The sequence below is a fragment of the Protopterus annectens genome, chromosome 3.part0 (genome assembly GCF_019279795.1).
Source record: "Protopterus annectens isolate FY-2018-M chromosome 3.part0, PAN1.0, whole genome shotgun sequence".
NCBI classification, from domain to species: Eukaryota; Metazoa; Chordata; order Ceratodontiformes; family Protopteridae; genus Protopterus; species Protopterus annectens.
This window is the reverse complement of record NC_056731.1, coordinates 1,518,988,818-1,519,008,379: the sequence shown is the minus strand read 5'-3', so window position 1 is coordinate 1,519,008,379 and position 19,562 is coordinate 1,518,988,818. Positions and strand designations below refer to the sequence as shown.

The 19,562-nt window shown below is 36.0% G+C and overlaps 1 protein-coding gene across 6 annotated transcripts in view; it reads right to left on the bottom strand.

Annotated features, from left to right (window-relative positions):
• The window catches only part of CHCHD7 (coiled-coil-helix-coiled-coil-helix domain containing 7), a 321,467-nt gene extending 307,651 nt beyond the window's left edge, over positions 1-13,816 (bottom strand). For 2 of the 6 annotated variants that reach the window (XM_044065553.1, XM_044065554.1), the window contains exon 1: positions 13,704-13,816. The gene's annotated coding sequence lies outside the window, so the exon portion shown is untranslated. The other 4 variants (XM_044065555.1, XM_044065558.1, XM_044065556.1 and 1 more) reach the window with 3 other exon arrangements.
• Positions 13,817-19,562: the final 5,746 nt, after the last annotated feature.

Here is a 19,562-nt window from a genome sequence, read left to right as displayed (position 1 = left end):
AGGCTAGAGCTGCTGGGTCAAGTTCGGGAATACAGTGTATAAAAATTTACAAGCATGAGGAAATTTATACATTTATCTCCCTTTTTAGGGGCAGCTGGCTGATTATCAGGGAAACTGCAGGCAGTAACCCACACATCCTCTAAAGCTAACAGAATAAGAGGAATGGATGTAGGTTCAGGAAAATCCAACTCACAGTATTTTTTCAAGGACGGAGAAATCTCAGTGTTCTCCACTAGAAACACTGGCACATTCCAGCAGTAGTCTCAGAGAAAAAGAAACTCTACAGGGAGAATTAGAAACTGAGCTCTCCTTGGAATCTGAATCAGAAATCTGAGGAAAATACCCTGAATATGTCCTGCATCTTCCTGTTCAGATGCAGAATCTGAAATCTCAGGAAAAAAGGGCCAAAATAACTTTACAAGAAAGATTAATATCCTGAATTAACCCCTGAGCCAGACCAAATAAACTACTCCTGTCTAAAGAGATTTGAGAAGGAGTAGACAGAAGTTTGGTTTTCTGTTTTTTTTTTTTTTGACTGGAAAAATTCCAACTATGTTACTAATCGTAGCAACTGCTTCCCCAGGGATGGGCATAGCATTCTGAAACACAGACAAACCTTCCTTGTTCCCTCTCCCAGGGCAAACAAATAGTGTCTCTCCCTTGCTCACTAAGGCAAAGAGATCTGGGGCAAAAGATGAGTGGTCTGAGGTACATCAAATGGACACAGCAGATTCACCCAGCTGTGGCTTCGGCAAATTGCTAGCCTGCTGTGGTGGCAAAGGCTGTTTGCTTAACTTTTGACCTGTTGCTGGAAGAAGGTCCAGTCATGAGACAGACGGTCTGTTCCATGGTCAAGCCAAAAATGGTGCCACTTTCCATGGAAGACAATCAGCAGATGTTGGTAAAACTACTAATCGACAGTTACTTTTTCTGACAAAGAAAAAAAAACACAGTAGAAAGCACTTTCAAACACTGCTCCAGCCCCAACAAGGAAAAATAAACCATTTCTCCACAGAAAATATATGTTTTCAGTCAGTTAACAATGCTTTTAAACTGAGAGAAAAAAGTGCTCCATTTAAAAGTACATTACACTTTCAAGACAGTCCATTAAAACTAAACACTTAAAAATATCCCTCCTGAAGAGAAAAATAGTCAAACATCAATAAATTTAAGAAAATAGGTTTTCCCCCAGAGGGAACTTATCTGCCCAGCAAATGAAAGCACAACCTGACTGCTGATCCTGAAAATCCTCAGAAAAGTGTAACCTTTGACTGCAGTAAAGCTCTGAAGAGCTTTGCACGCAAACTTGTCCTTTAGTCAAGCTGGCCAGCCATTATACTCTTAACAAGCTATAACCCATACAATCAAGGCCAGTGTAGCAATGATCAACATGATGAACATTTACTGATATCTGACACAAAATAAATTAAATACATCTTTTCCAAACCCCTGCTTATTGCTCAGATGATTCAGGTTGGAAGTGTGCATTCACGTGGGGAAGGCATGCCCCGTACCTGGAATTACGGCCATACCAAAAAAGGCTGCATTTAATAAAGCTCCTGCATCCAACTCTGTCTCATTAGGAATGAAAGAGCCATTTGGTATTTGGGAGGACCTATGACTGGCAGGTAATGGGGGAGCAGAAAAAAAAAATCACTCTCCTTCTTATATCCTCTGAATCTTTACCAAAACTAAGTTATGAAATTAAAACCTAAAACAAACTCACAACACAAAAAAATGCATAGACAAAACAATACACATTCCACCCTTCTTTTCTGCAGTGGTCTAAGATGCATTGCACCCCAACCCTCCCTTACTTATACTAACTCCACAGTTGCATAACAGTAGGGGTGTCAGTGAGCCACCAAATGAGCAAACTGTGCCATTCACTGATAGCACAGTTTGCTTTCAAATTAAACGTTAAAATCCACACTACATCCCACAGATTTCAGTCCCAAATCTTCAATAAACAGGGCTCTGAAATCATTGCACACTCGATAAACGATATACTGATGCCACTTTATTCTTAATTAATGTTGTAATGATAGCATACATTATTCCTCCGTTATCTGATAACAGACATTATTCCTCTGTTATCTGATAACAGAAACACTGGAAAGGTACTGTTTAATAGTGCCCAGAAAATACATCACATTTTATGACTTCATGTACTATACTAGAGCACAGTCTTCCGAATATTATGCAGTACATTACATTTATTCAACATACAAGTATCTCCATGTGGTCAGTTTCTGATTTCACTGCATATCTAAATATTCATAAAACAGTGCATCAAATGTTGGAAGATTTCATTCTAGTACAAACTACATTCTGAAGTAGAAATGCAAAGTAAAGGCACTAGTCAATGTCAAACAGCACCATTCTGATATTTTTTGCTTTCAAATAAAGTGATGATTTATGTTACCTCATAATATCAATAAATCATTTTAAAGTAAGATCATCCAGACCTAATTCTACCAGTACATATAATGCACAGATGTTCAGTACATATGTAAGGAATTTTGTTTTTATTTTAATGTAGTGCTTCAAGCATGAAAATGAATAATAAGACTGAACGTATACTAAACCATACATATATTGTTTAACAGCACTTAATATGCGTTTGATCATTTAGCCTTCTTTCCAAGTAATAAACTTTCCAAGCAAGAGTTTCTTACTAATACATGCAGTACATGACTCAGAATTAATATATTTTTCTTCACTGTGCAATTACTGTTCTGGAGATTTCAAGATAAATTGCATTACCAATTAAGAAGTACTCATCAAAAACAAATAAGTATTTTACAAATAAAAACACACAAAATGATGGTGCAGGTAACTCACTTTAAGAGTGATATTACCCTCTACGGTATGGAGTACAGAGCAAAAAAAAAGAATCTTCCGGAATCAACGAGATCCCCCATATGTGGAGTTACATCTCAGCATCTCTGAGAGATTTGGTATTACCAACACCACCCACTCTGTTCAGTGTTATGTGTAATTTTAGACCTTTAATCAACCTTAGTTTTGTCCGCTGTGGCGACCCCTAACCGGGAAAAGCCGAAAGACACAAACAAATCAACCTTAGTTTTGTACTATTTCTCCTGCAAGCATTTCCTTCTTTAATACTTCCAGTACATTAAACGGGGGTACTTTTGCCACAATTTTATGTGAAATATTCCACTTAATCCAAAAAAAATCATTCTGTATTCATGAAAAGACAGCTTTGACCTAAATGCTGCTTATATTGTATGAACAATCTATTTATTCATATTTCAGCTTTGTGAGCTTTCATATATTACTACAGTGCCTAAACTTCACACAATAAAAAAAAAATGCATCTCACTCCTATTTTTTCTGAAAACTTCAACTACCCTTACTTTTGGTAAATGCAGCATATTTCTTTTCAAAAGGTAGTCAATTCCCACAGTGAATTAAACAATTACTGCATAACTTACCTTCCATCTTTTTCTCCACCCCTTCATCTGAAATAATTATTATACATTCATTTTTGAGCCAAATTCACCAAACCCATTTTTTAATTTGTATTTTCCTTTTATCTAGACTTAAGCCTATCTTACCATACTCCTGTACATGTACTACACCTTCCTACTCATTCTGCATAAATAACATAACATCATGGACAACGCCTCTTGTTCCAAACAAGTTATCAAATTATATACCTTTAACGTTTTTTTCCAACATAATTGCAACTCGACACCATAAAACTCCACTGCCAATCATGAGCAGACAGATGATCCACTGTGGTGACCCCTAAAAGCCGAAAGAAGAAGATAATTCTCAGTGAGAGTCTAGAGTAACTACAAAGAGTAAGAGGTCTTAAAACATAGCTCCATCTAAGTTTCTGCCCTGCCACTTCTGTATTTACTATACAAATATTTACTAGGGCAGATCACTGCAAGCCTTAAATACATTTTTCTAAGAAAAATGCTAACAACTGGGAAACACTACAGACTCCCAATGCACCCAAGATAAAAAAAATTTTCTCAGATGCTGTTTACATCCATTGCACAAAAAAACAATTTCTGTTACTATAAACAAAAGTGCATCAATTGTCCAACAAAAATAAACAAGTACAAGTATGTTTTTACTCAATGTCACATAAACTTCCCTAGAAAGGTGCAACTAAATCTAAGAGAAACAAAGTTCTCCAATTCATTAACTGCTCATATTCTTTTTCATGCAAAACATCAAGTCTGCAAAACTACTTCCCTGCCTTTCTACAGGCAAAATTTCTCTAAACACCTTAGAAAAGAAGTGTTTTCACAATCCATTCTTCTATTTCTTTACATAATAAAAAGTAAAATTCCTAAAAACATATCTCCTTCATTCATTCTTAGATACCCGATTTACCCTACTCGGGGCTGGGTAACCCAGAGCCTGTCCTGACAAGCAATGGGTGTAAGGCAGAAAAACAATCATGGCTGACATGACTGACCATACTCAGTGCTATTTTTTCTTTAACTTTTCACTTTCCTGTATATTTCTGTACTTCTGCCCTTTTAATAAGTTCTCTCGTGTTCCATTTTCCCTAGTTAAAACTTCTCATAACATCCCATCTCTTAAGAGCTATTAATTCTTTGAAAACTTTCCTTTCAGAAATTCCCTTCCTTTGATCCATCAACAGCCCCCTTTCTCATTTTTTTGTCCATGGGGTTGGGGTATCACTTCAACAATGACAATTATCTGGAGTCAAGGTCACACTGACAGGTGGGTAGCCGTACCACAGTTGTTGTTCTATATCATACACTCACACCTATGGCCAATTTAGGGTGCCCAGTTCACCCACTGCATTTCTTTGGAAGGACATGCAAATTCCACACTGAAGGCACCCTATAAATTAATACAGTGGATGTACAGCTCTCACACAGACATCTCCTCCATGCAGTCATCAGATGTAAAGAGACTCAGTAATCAGAACAGCCCAGGATGTTACTCAGCAATTGGTATATAGACATAACAGTCAGACCTCATAGTCTGAAGAGACTGGAATGGATGAAAGGATATGGCAGAAAGCATTCATTACTTGCACTCAGAGCTACCTCTCACATTTTCAAATATCCCATACTAGCATCAGTGTAAACAGTTATCGTAAATTGCAAAACTACATATTACTCAACCATTGCTCTTTTGCAGCAATGCAAAGGCATCATACCATCATAATTTCTTTTTTCTTGCAGATGATATACAATTTGTGCCCAAATACACAGGAAATGATTTCATCGAAAAAAGGATCTTCTTCATGACCAATAGTAAAACATTTTCCAATAGGAATGCATTCATTTACTGAAAAAAAAGATGCTACAGTCCCCACCTCATAATTTAGACCACAGCACATAAAAAGTTTTTTAATCATAAGACTAACTGAAGTTGACAGTTACTAAAGTGATTAAAAATAGGGAATATTTTGAAATTTGGTAGATTCCACATATAAAAAAAAGGAATGCATATCGAACATTCCCCTGAAATGTGAGAAATATGCATAATTGCAAGGAGATACATATAGCTGCAACAACTGTAGCCTAGGCTTTTGACATTTGTCCACACATATGACTAGCACAAAGGCTGGGAAATTTAGAAGCAGGTATAAAGGCAACAGAAAAAGATAACTCAGAAGAGACCTTGGGACCCAGGTGGACAGTAGTCTCTCCTTTGATAATCACATAGCCACAGTATTCAGGAAATCCTTCTATGTGGCACACCTCATCACAAAAAGGTTCTCATCCAGGAAAAAAGAGGGCGTTGTTCCCCTCTACTCGGCACTCATTAGACCCATTATAGAGTACAATGCCCCTTTTGGGATGTACCTCACAAGACAGCTGCAGCAGCTGGAAAGGCCACAGAAGTACCTCAAAAGAGGATTACTGGCCTCAAACAGCATATCGCCTAATCCGAGGAAATCTCTGCCTAACATATAAAGCTGTGTCAAACCCAGAGCTGTTGGACATGCTACACCTAATGAAATCCCAATCCCTCCGAGCTACATGCTCTAGGGACCTAAACCTTATAGGTTCATAGGTTCATAGGTTGGTACTGGGCTATCTGCCCGAAGGCATATATTAGCCCAGCCATGTTGTGTGGTATTCACCACCCCTTTAGTAGTTCCCTAGACCCTTGTACTAGCAGCTAGTACCCTTGGCCCCTATCTAGTAGTGCTGTTGGTGTGATCCCTGGTGTGAACTTTGTTACCCATCCACTCATCAAGGTTCCTCTTGAAGAGTGACAGTGAGGAGCTCTGTCTTATGTAGATTGGGACCCTGTTCCATAGTAAGGGAAGTCTCTGCGAAGGGAATCTATCCCTCCAGCATGTTCTATTCATTGTTGTGTTGAGGTTTATATCCCCAGAGCGTGTAGCTCGAGTAGATTTGGTTTTGCTAAGATGGAGTATGTTCAACAATTCTGGGTTGGACATGGCTCTGTACGTTCGACAGAGATCGCCTCTGAGAAAGCGGTATGCAACAGAGAACAGTCTTAGCTTTTTCAATCGTGCTGCATAGGGCAACTGTTTGAGGCCAGTAATCCTCTTGGTTAGGTACCTTTGTGGTCTCTCCAGCTGCTGGAGATGTCTAGCCAGGTACATTCCAATTGGTGCATTGTACTCAATATGGGTCTGATGAGGGAAAGAGTAGAGGGGCACCATTACATCCTTAGATCTTGATGGGAACCCTTTCATGACCAGATGGGGTCACACAGAAGGATTTTCTAACCACTTTGGCAACATGGTTATCAAAGGAAAGCTGACTATCTACCTGGGTCCCTAGATACCTTATTTCTTCTTCAGATTTCAGGGGATTACCTCCTATGTTGTAGTTTGCGGGTACTCTGTTTTTTCTAAAGGGGATTACTACGCATTTTTTTGCATTTAGCTTGAGACCATGGCTTTGACACCATGCATCAGTCTCATTTAGGCCCTTCTGGAGGATCTCCATGTCGGCCGGAGACTCTATTATAGCACCCAGTTTGCAGTCATCCGCAAACTTAGTCAGCCACAGCCCTTCCGTGCTTGCCTGTACTTCTGAGGAGTATATGCCAAACAGGAGGGGCCCCAGGATAGAGCCCTGAGGCACACCACTCGTTACTGGTCTGGATTCAGACATAGATCCCGCTACTCTTACTTTATGGGATCTGTCTGAGAGCCAGTTTGCGATCCGTCTTGTGACGTAAGGGTTTATGCCCAGGCTGGTGAGCTTATCAATAATACCTGAATGGGGAATGGTGTCAAATGCTTTAGCAAGGTCAAGGTAAGCTGTGTGTACCTCCTTTCCCTTATCTATAGCCTGAGTAACTATCTCAAAGAAATCCACCAGGTTCAGGAGGCATGATCTGCCCTTGACGAAACCGAACTGTGTGGGGTCCAGTGACTGGAGGTTCCCAATCCCTCCATTTATGAGTTCCATAATGATTCACTCCATAGCCTTACAGATCAGACTGGTCAGGCTTATTGGTCGGTAGTTCCCAGGGTCAGTTGTGGCCCCACCCTTGTGTAGCGGGACCACCGTTGCCGTGCGCCATTCTATGGGCACATATGCTGTGGAGAGGCTGAGACTGAACAGGGTATTAAGATGCGGGGTTAATTCCTTTTGGAGCTCGCATATGACACAGCCTGGGGCACCATCTGGTCCCATGGAGGCAGTGTTTTTAGCTTTAGATAGAGCCTTGTTAACCAACGTATCAGTAATAATTGGACTTACACAATCCCCTGGAATGGTAATAGGCCCTGTAGGTGGTGAGGGGGGGAGAAATTTGCACTGAACCTGTCAGCCAAGATGTTGGCAATGTCAGAAGGGTCAGTGTATTTTGTTCCACTTTGTACTAGCTCAGAACAGACCTGAGCATTGCCATTTAGGTTTTTGACATAGCCATAGAAGGCCTTATGGTTATCCTTGGCATCCTTGGCAACTTTCTTTTCAAAATTAGCTTTAGTTAACTTGATGAGGGCCCTCAATTTCTTACTAATGCTGATCAGGGATGATTTTTCTACTTGAGATTTGGCCTTTTTTTTGTATAAGTCTCCTCCTTTTACTGTAAAGTTTGCTTATGGCCGGGGTCCACCAGACTGGTTTCTTCTTGCTTGAGGAAGGAGTCTTGGTTTTATTTGGGATAGCACAGTCCATGCAATCCTGAAGATGCATATAGAGTGCCTTGGTGTAGGATTCCGCATCCTGGATATCATTATCTTTCTGCAAGGGAATAGTGAAGCTTTCCACTTCGGATGCAAGTAGTTTGAAGTTTGCTTTGGAAAGGTTTTTGACTATAGTTTCTTTGACTGGGGGAGGTGGAGGGGTGAGGATGTCCAGGGTTATCAGTTTGTGGTCGGATCTGACCAAGGAGGGAGTGATAATGGGTGTGGTACAATGGGCGCCCATATTTGTGATGATTAAATCCAATATGTTGTCCCCGCTAGTGGGGGAACATACTAGTTGTTCAAGGGCATTTGAATTCATAAATTCTATGAATCGCTGAGCATAGGAGTTGGAACATTGGTAGTTCACCCAGTCTATACCAGGGTAGTTGAAATCACCCAAGATTATTGTCACTACAATAAACAGGACATGCTGGAGGGATAGATTCCTGTCCCAGAAACTTCCTATACTCTAGAACAAGCTACCCATCTATGTCAAGCAAAGTTCCTCATTAGCACTCTTCAAGAAAAATCTTGGGTGGATGGCAAATAGGAAATACATCCCAGGGATCACTTTTGTGTCTCTGCTCGACAGGGGCAGAGGAAATTAACTTTCTTGGGTGGCGTAAGCCAGGGAACCTTGTTGGCTAGGCTTACTTAGGCCCTTGGGCCGATAGCCTAGTACCTACCTATGAACCTATGAGTGACGAGATGGAAATACAAAGGTAATACGCAAATACTAATGACAGAATTTAAGAAAGAAAGGACAGCATCCATCATAAATATCTCTAACAAGAGTTAGAAAGACGCCTACCTCTGTGTATGGTGAAAGACAGGGAAGATCAAAAAAGTCTAAGCACAAACCAAAGTGAATTAAAGCAGGTCTACATTTACAGTAGAAAGCACTCTCTAAATAATGTTTCTATGGAAAGGAATCATGGATAGAGCAGTAATGAGGGAATGGGCAAGAAAGACACAACAGGTTAGTTTAAATAAAGGTCTGAGAAGTGCATTAAGAAATCCTGGGGGAAGGGGAATGTAATAACGTCAATGACAAAGACAAATAAAACCAGAAAAATAGGGAATGCTCATGGACCACATTCTTATGTATATAAATTGTAAGGCCTCCATCAGAACACTATTACAAGTCCTGGGTCTCGTTTAAGCTACCAAAGGCATAGATACTGTTCACAGTCCACCACAATAAACATTATAGTTGAATGTAGTCAACAGCAGGATGCTATGCCTTCAGTAAGTTTCTTATTGGTGTTTCTCTGATTTTTTTTTTTAATTGCTAACTGGGGAAGACCATTGATCCATATGGTCCCTGTTCAGACACAGCACAGAAGCACTGTCTTGTTAAGTGATTTACTCAGAGTTACAAAATACACAAATACATTCATAAACTTCAAATATATTACCTCTGATGTAATTTATTTCACTTTTCTCTGACTCACTACAACCTTAAATACTGTGAAATTAAAAATCAGGGATGCTGAGAAAGAGCCCATACACTGATGGATGAAATGATGCAGCTTCCTCCTTCAAAAATGCTGCCTTACTTACCACCACAGTCTGTAACAGTGGTGGTCAGGTGACATCACAAAGTTGGCGTCATTAAGTACAACTGTGATAGCGTCTAGCAGAACTTACTTCTTATTATCATATAATACTACCTGATCATCATACAGCCAAGGTGATCATGTCCTTGCATTAAAAGTCAAAAGATTATCTAATAAAATGCCTCAACCTTGTCTTAAAAACAAGAGGTGGAGAGGGAGACAGTCTAAAGTTACTTCTTAAATGAAGTGTTGCTATTTATGAAATTTGCAGAACATTAAGGACAGTATGGAATATTTGAAGTTGCTCTAACATTGCTTTACTAGGTTTATGAAATACCAATTGCCATTCACAGATGACAAGACAGTCACGGTATCTAGGACATATACAAAAATAAACATTTTTCTGAGCACACCCACAAGAATTACACTAGATAAAACCTACCCCCACTCTATGGAGCACCAATTCTAACTAATTTACAATCCTCCATAAAAAAAAAAAAAAAAAACTTGAACACTGCTACAACAAAATTGGCAAGTGTGCTACTATTCATCCTCCTTTTTCCATCACTATAGCTCTGCATACTCTTAGCTGGCTGGAACTCTCCCTCTCCAATATTCAGCTTACAACAGTACATAAAATCATACACAAAGCATAGGCTTGCCTTGCTCTCATTCCTTTAATCAACATATACTTCCGTAAAAGAACTAGAACAGTAGACAAACAACTTTTCACCATAAATAAACTGAATAAATCCCCTAGACAAAGCCTATAATTGTACTCAGCAGCAAACAAAAAAAAAAGAAAACACCAAATGGAACTCCTTACCTCTAACCGGCATAACTATTTCTAACCTACCCAGCTTTAAATGCTCCCTAGAAAGAGTACTTTAAAAAATCTTGAACCAGCTCCTTTGCCAATCCTAACTGAACTTACTCACTATACTTTACTTACCTCTTCAACCTAAAATCACAATTCACAACCCTCTCCAGCCTCCTACTTCACTCACTTCTTTTGTTTTTCCCACTGCCTTACCTACTTCACCTCTGCAGACCTTTCCTCTACCTCTACCTCTTTCTCTTTCCTCCCTATTCACCTAAGCTACCTGAAAACACTCTACCATGCACTCTGATAAACTCCTTCACTCCACCCTTCTTTCTATAAACATGATATGAACACCATCTCTCATATTAAAACATCACTCAGTTTCCCCTCACTGGTTCTAATCATGTAATCTCCAATACTGATTTTTTGAAATATTGTGATTGCGAAGTTTTTCTCCCCAGGCCTCCACTGAAAATGGGCCCTTTCTGGCCCAGTCAGACTTTCCCAGTAAACACATGTCATATAAACATTTCTGGCCCAGTCAGACTTTCCCAGTAAACACATGTCATATAAATAAATAAATAAAATATGACACTTAATAAACACAGGCTGGGGCATGGAATGCTTTGTAAATCTGTTAGAAGCAGTGATTTAAAAAACATCAAACTGCATTTCAGAAACTTTGCCTGGAAAGAAGCATAAATGCACCACAAATTAATTTTAGCATCTTACAATTACCACAGATCAGAGCATGTCAGCAGAAAAAAATAACAATGTTTCTAGAATCAATCTAAGAAACAAGTCACTCACAACACTGCCATTATAAATACTTATAGGGACAAACCACTTGATTTATTGAGCTTTGGCGGTCTCATGTTATGGTAACACAACTGCACTAGCGAAAAAAGAAAGAAAGATTAAAAATATATATTTATATCATCATGATAGTACCCATCAGGCTAATCTAGAGTGTAACAGTTATAAAATATTACTAAACAGAGTCATAAAAAATCAACTGCAAAGGCAGTCAAAATATGACAATTAAAGTTTTACACTTTAAGTATGGAGTTTTGCGTTAAGATTTCAAGCCACCCAAAAAAGCCTAAACAACAAGGTGCCTTTAGCACTACCTTCTGTCCATATTTCACTTCAGAAATTTTACACTCTCACAAGAACAACTTGTTTAACCATGCTCTGCACAGGAAATAAAAACTGCCAGTGTAAGTCACCAATTAAAAAAATATACAAAAAGTGTCCCCAAACGTTATTTATATATATAATATATATATATATATACATACATATATATATATATATATATAATATATATATATATAATAATATATATAAATATATAATATATAAATATATATAAATATATATATATATATATATATAAATATATATATATATATATACATATATATAAATATATATACATATACATATATATAAATATATACATATATAAATATATATATATATATACAGATATATATACATATATATATATATATATACATATATATATATATATATATATATACATATATATATACATATACATATATATATATATATATATATATATACATATATATATATATATATATATACATATACATATATATATATATATATATAAATATATATATACATATATATATATATATAAATATATACATACATATACATATATACATATACATATATATATATATAAATATATACATATACATATATATATAAATATATACATATACATATATATAAATATATACATATACATATATATAAATATATACATATACATATATATAAATATATACATATACATATATATATATATAAATATATACATATACATATATATATATATATATATATACATATATATATATATATATATATATACATATATATATATATAAATATATACATATACATATATATATAAATATATACATATACATATATATATAAATATATACATATACATATATATATATATAAATATATACATATACATATATATATAAATATATACATATACATATATAAATATATACATATACATAAATATATATATACACATATATATAAATACATATATATATATATATATAAAAATATATATATATATATAAATATATATATATATAAATATATATATATATATATAAATACACACACATATATGCATCTGCATACAAAAATCCATATAGATACATATAGTTTTATAACCTTGAGAGAATACATACGTGTATACACACACACACACACACACAATCGTGCAATTAAGAATATTTCAGCTAAAAAAAAACGACATCAGTTTGGCAATCCCCATCACATTATTGAAGAGAACAAATGACAGACTAATACTAACCTACCAGAGTGAGGCAAAACCATTAGCACTGAATGAAAGGTCAAAATGTGATTCAAAAAGTAAGCTTTTAATCATAATTAGAGCTTGTCATTTGTATTCTAGTAAAATGCAAGTCAGAGTTCGAGTATACTGGAATATCTTCAAAGCATCAGAGTAAAAAATGCAGTTAATTTTAATGATAGTAGGGTGGGTAACATCCAGAAACTAACAAACTGCTTCATGTGTCATTCAGAAACGCTCTGTGTTATACAAGGTCATCATATCGCAAAATCTATACTTAAGTTCAAAACGAGAACACCACACTACTGAATAATTCATATTAAACAACAGGTGTCGATGTGCCATTCCATCCCGCTGTCGAGTAAAGGGCAGGTAAAGCAAGTACTAATAAGAAATCAACAGTCTCCCAGAAATACTAGTCACATTTTACAAGAACACCTTGCCGGTACAGTAAGGAAGTTAAAACAAACCTGACAGCAATAACAGGACTAGAAGTGTTTTCCCTAATTTCAATGCAGACGCTTACCAAAATTTTCAATATACTTCACCGATCAACCCTCTGTGTGTCCCAAATAGTCTCAGCTCCAAATAAAAATTCTGTACAGAAATTTAGGTGCAAATTTCTCTTAGTTCTGCCAAACACTCCACAAAGTCAGGAAGAGCCACACATGCTGTATTACACAAACCACATCCTATTATAAAAACAAACCAGAAACGTATTTGTAAACCGACAATAAAAAGTCAGTCCACTCGTTTGTACGTCCCCTAAATTTCATCTTAATATCCTACCTGCAGTACAGGGTCAATCATTGAAAATAGCACTTTTCTACACTAAAATACGTCAGTCTACTACCTATAGCCAGCTCACTTAACATAATTAGCCAATCACCACAACAGACAACAGATTACTCCAGTCGCGTTTCTTATTGCATACCGAATACCTACCCTGGTATCATGATTGGCACAGGAAAGACCAATGGAACACGCATGTAATATGCCCAGCATAAGCAGTGAAGAAATTCTAACCCACCACATCAACTGACATCGCCACTGACCAATGGAATTCTTGATTGACTAACAAGTAAGCAAACGGCCTCTAAAAATTCACCCCTTGCCAAAGATTTTGGACAAATGAAACAAGAAAGTAGGCTGGGCACGCAGTGGGCGAGGCATTCGCAGCAAGTTTAGCTGCACTGCAGCGCATAAACTACAATGGCTGCGGGAAAGAGGGGAAAGCAAACAATTTCCAGGCCCGCTGCGTCCAACAAAAAATATGAGAAAAAAATTATTAAAAAATCGGAAAATTGTTTAAAGTTGGGAAATCGACCGCAAGGAGGATGCTAAGGCTTCTGCGGTGAGTTTGGTGTGCGTTTTGACGTGAAGGGTTGTTTATTTGCATTGAAATATCTGGGTTATTTAAATTATGGGAGAGGGTGAGCAGGGAAAAAAGTTTGTCTTAATCAGCCCCCCTCTTTGGGACCTCAGAGGGAGAGAGAGAGGACATTAAAATAAGGATGAAAAATTAAGGAAAAATGCTTATACTTTTTCTTGGACTTGTTTAACCTTTGCGAATAGGTTATAAGACAAGCAAGAGTTTGTAAAGTTTGAAAAACTTTCAGAAAGTTACTTTAACCACAAGTTTTTGCAGAATATAGTGACAGCAGTGGAACACATTGACCAGGCAGCTCTTGTGAAAATGTGATGGAGAAATATATTTTCTGCAGTAGAATTTCCGTATCTCTACTTTTAAATAAGCACTTGCTGAACTTTGTTGTTTAACTCCATTTACAGGGAATCGGCGTTTTTACACTGTTTAAGCAATTTTGTGATGCATAACGTTTGGACATAATGAAAACTCATTAGAAATAACGAAACATTTATTAATGATCGATTTACTTTAGATTCATTTAGGGGGGGTTAACGTGTACCCAGAGTATTCTGCAGCGTTTTGTTTAAGCTGCAAGGGAGATTGTGGATGAGTAGCAGAAGTCTCTTGTTATCATTATCATAAACAACCAACCAAAATGGAGGGAGAACAGGAGTAACATAGAAGTAAAACGACAAAAAATTGCAAAAAAATGCCAGTTTTGACTTGAAGAAGACTTCGAATAGCGATCGGGTAGATGAATATTTTCATATTTTCATTCACGAGATACAGGCACCAACGAGTTAAACTTTAAATATTATAAACAACTTATTGATACTTATTGAAAACTCTTTTTATTCGTCTAACCTGCAAATTCAACTCGAAACAAATGAGGTGACAGCAAACGTGGGCTGCAGTCGGGGGGTCGCAGCGGCTCGATCGTCTTTTAATCAAGTGACGGACTTGTATTGGCATTCATTTACTGTTATTAGCAATTAATTGCGTTGTGTATGGTACATGCATGTCTGTTACATTGGTTTCTCCGTTAATGTGGTGGATCAGTTACAGACTGAAGTCCAGGCATACGTGAAGACCTGTTGCTTTGGGTTGTTTATAATATGAACCGCTTAAAATGTGTTGCAACTTTTTGAGGCCGTTTTGTCTTGCATACTAAAATGACGTTATCTGGGCAACATGGATTTTTTTGGCAAGATCGCTTTGTAGTTAAGGAATTGCTTTCACTATTTGGTTGCCTGACGGTGACGAGTGGACTTGCAGTGCAGTATTCTTATTGGATCTATTTTTATTTTTTATTTACCTATAATGTTAGCATCATTACAGCAAAAATGCCAAGGTGTTGCATTAATTCACACGTGGGAGCGAGGGTACATCCCATCCCCCAATGCTATGGCTTCATTACCTTCTGAGTACTACCAGTTAAGATTGCAGTTCCTTGGTTCTGCATGAAAGTTAAGTTTGAATAAACTGATTTTCCTGAGTCATTATTTGCTGTCAGATTCAGCCATCAGTACTGCTGAAATTCGGTTTCTATTGATCTTCCCACTCTTTAAAGGAAAGCCTTGTTCTCTGACATAGCAAACGTGGATGATTTTTGTAAGATAAAGTAGGGGGGGGGGGCGTATTTTGCTGCAGGAATGGGACAATTTGTGACTGTGTAGTAAGAATTCAGATAGTGATATTTAATGTTAACACCAGAACATGCATGCTGATTGTGATGCTGAGAAAACTTTTTGGATTTAGTAAGGTCGTTCTATTACAGTTGTATCTTGTATGTGCATGTGCTCATTTACATGATGTTTTTATAAATGTATTTAGCACACATTACTGTGCTGTAGCTACTGACGTCATGCATATACATTTCATTTAGAGTATAACCCTAATGCTCCATTGTCACTTCACCTTCAGAGCAATTGTCCTTGATTTTTTTTATTCAAATTTTAGCACTGCCCTCCTAAAACTAGTGACTTTTGGAGAAAAGATGGTGGATTACACTTAATATATAATGAAAATAATTAGGGTTATAGACGTTTTACTTATGTTAGTACACATTATATTGTTCTGTCAGTGTCTCGAGTTAATAGTAGTAATAGTTGAAATGCATCCCTGATTGTCTCTGATTATTTCTGGATTTGTTCCTACCTGATTCTATTAAGATGTGTCCCTGATTGGTTGAGAGCTATGTTCAGAGTTACATGTTGACACAGTTTTGCTGTCATGTACTGACATTCTGCTGTTATCTCTTTTCTTTCTTTAAATAATTGAGTTAGCTACAGCAGAGGAAGATTTTTAGTATTTTGCTGTGATAAAAGTATGTTTCAGCTCAGGAATTTAGTTGTTGCTCATATAAACAAGTACCTGTAACTAAGTGTTCAGACGTCTTGTTTGTTTAATGCAAACTGCCATTAGTACAGAAAGGATGTAAAATTGTTTTTAGCATTAATGTAACTTTAGTGAAAATATGTGCATTTCATAGTATTATTTATTTCAAAGGAGATAAATGTTGCTGTACTGTAAATCAGAAGGCTGAATTTAGTATTCACTGTTGTGAATTAGATTTCTTTGTTTTGCTTTATTTCTAGTATTGCAAATGTTGTTGCCTACTGAATGTTTGCAGTGCTACTTGTTGCATACCTATCTGCCTTGTTTTTAGTATTTGCTCAAAAATGTAAAGTAGATTTTTAATTTATTTGTAAGCAGCATCTTGACGGAAACCTATTTCTACTCTGTAACAGAGGTCATCAGATGTCCATGCAGATGTGTTATCAGTAAAGTATGTGTTATTGCACTATTTTAATTAATCCAGGTGTTTAATACTGTTGCTGCTGCAGAAAGAAGACCATTTTGAGCAGTGAATAGTGTAATAGTGGTTGTCCCATGTAAACATTATTGCAAAAGAAAATTATCATCATTGCAATCTTTTCAATTAGAGAAAATTAAAACACAAAAATGCTGTGGTCCACAGTAAACTTGAAATCTGTTGTTGATTTATATTAAGTCTGATTATTAATAAACATTACAAATCTTTTTTTAACTGGTGTGTGTGTATGTATGTATGTATGTGTGTATATATATATATATATATATATATATATATATATATATATATATATATATATATATATATATATATATACATGTATATATATACACACACATATATATATATATATATATATATATATATATATATATTGCAAATAAAAAAGTAAGATGTGTATGTCTTTTTTTTTAGAAATTAAGATAGGTTCCCTTTTTTGCTTGCTGAGTCATTTTTATGAATGAAAAGTAAAATTTCTGTTCCATGAAAGCATCCCATTGTGATCACAGTTTTATTGCTGTTAAGATGGATCTACTTAATTTAACTTGTTTAGAGCAGGTTGCATATCAAATTATTGCTGAGTGAATTTTGTAATCTTGTAGTTTATCATTCTTACTTTGTGACAAAAAGCAATAGTACTGATCTGTCTCTCTCTCTCATTCTTTCTCCCCTTCCCCCATCTCTTTCTTTACTCAGAATGCTCTTTGCTCACTAGTACATGAACTGTGTTGTAGTTCCATCTGGCTTTTCTCAGATATTTGAATTATGGGGCTGAAACAAACTGTGGTAAAGAAGCTGGTTACACTGTGGTAGAATCTGCTAAAGTTTGCTCTAAAGACATGTTGTGCTCAGAATCATTGTTTTTACCAGGGATAAGAATTAGATTTTGCAGTGCATAGCACACATTTTTTGCGTGAGATTTAAAATGCAAGTTAGTTGTTTTTTTTGTTTTTTTTTCTGAAGGCAGGACAGTACACAGATTAGTTATTTTAAGCAAGGTGACAAATTATACTAAGGAAAGTGATGAGTTAGATTTTGTAGTTTGCAATATTCCTTCTGTGTGATATTTAAAATTGCAAGTAACGTTAACAAAGCTTTACTAACAGTAAAGTTTGCTTTTAAATATGCACATATAGTCTAAAACAATATATTTTATTTTTATATGAACTTGAGCCTCTTACCTTTTAAAAGCTAATGGGAAGGTCAGAGTAAGGTAACTATTTCAGGGCATTGCAGCCCTTCATTAAGAAGGATTCATAAGGGTGGATGTGGTACTGCATGCAAACAACTTGTTTAGTGAGAGAAAAGAAAATCAAGTTGTGATTTGTAGCTAGCAGACTAGTTTTGTGGTGTTGATTGTGTAGCAGGTGATAACATTTCTATTTTATTTCTATTTTTCTCTATAAGGGGAAATTAAATTATTTTTTCATAATATCGTGATATATGGGCTTACAACATAATTTGCATTTTAATATACCGATCAGAATGTTATATGACTGTGACTTAATTTGTTCAAGACCAGTTTGCGCATACCCCAATATGGCATATTTAAAAAAATAATTTCAGATGAACTTTTTCTATTATAGGGGAATTGTTGCCAACTAACATAACATCAAGTGTGTCTAGACAAAAAGATATAATATACTTTGTAATCTCTGTTATTTTAAACTCATTACTTTTGTTTTGCAAAAAAAAAAGTAAAAAAAAAGTTACAAGGTTTCATGCTGTAGTGTGAGTTAATGTGCCTTGGTGCTGAATTGGTTGTGTTTAGATTGCTAGGGTGCTGTTTTGTTTGTAATGTGCCCTTGTATTAAAGTTTGAATTGTCAGTATGGGGTGTAGGAGAAATTGGCAGAGTAAAGTTAGTTTTATAACCTTAAAAAATGTGAAAAATGTAGCAAACTGTCTAGAGTTTTTTAGACTCATTTTGATACTGTTTGTAATGTTTTGTTTCATGCAGTAACATGACATTATCTTAGTTTTTGAACACCTTTGAAATTGATTTTACAATGTGCTTCACAGTTATGACTGGATTGATTTCCTAGTTGCCAAGCTGCACAGTAAAGCCAATTCAGTAACATAAAACACTTTTTTTAAATGTCATTCCAGTGTTGTCCTTTAGTAAGTTGCACTATACTTTTGCAAATGTGTGGTTGTTGTTGTAACTGAAGTAAGTTTTCTAGACTGTTTTTGATTTTGGTCAGAGGACAGGTTCTCGTTCAAGACAGATTTGTAGTAGTCATTTCCCTAAATGAATAAAGGGGTTGGTAACTATTTTTGTAACCTATTGCCCACACAGACTATCTTGCTTGTTATTGCTGTATTAAATTTTTTATTAATTTACCAGAACATGCAACAACTTTAGCAAAAAATGTATTTGTGTTTTCAGTTTTTTTAGTGGTTTCTGTACATGCACCTCTTGCTTGACGTTGTCTGCCACCACC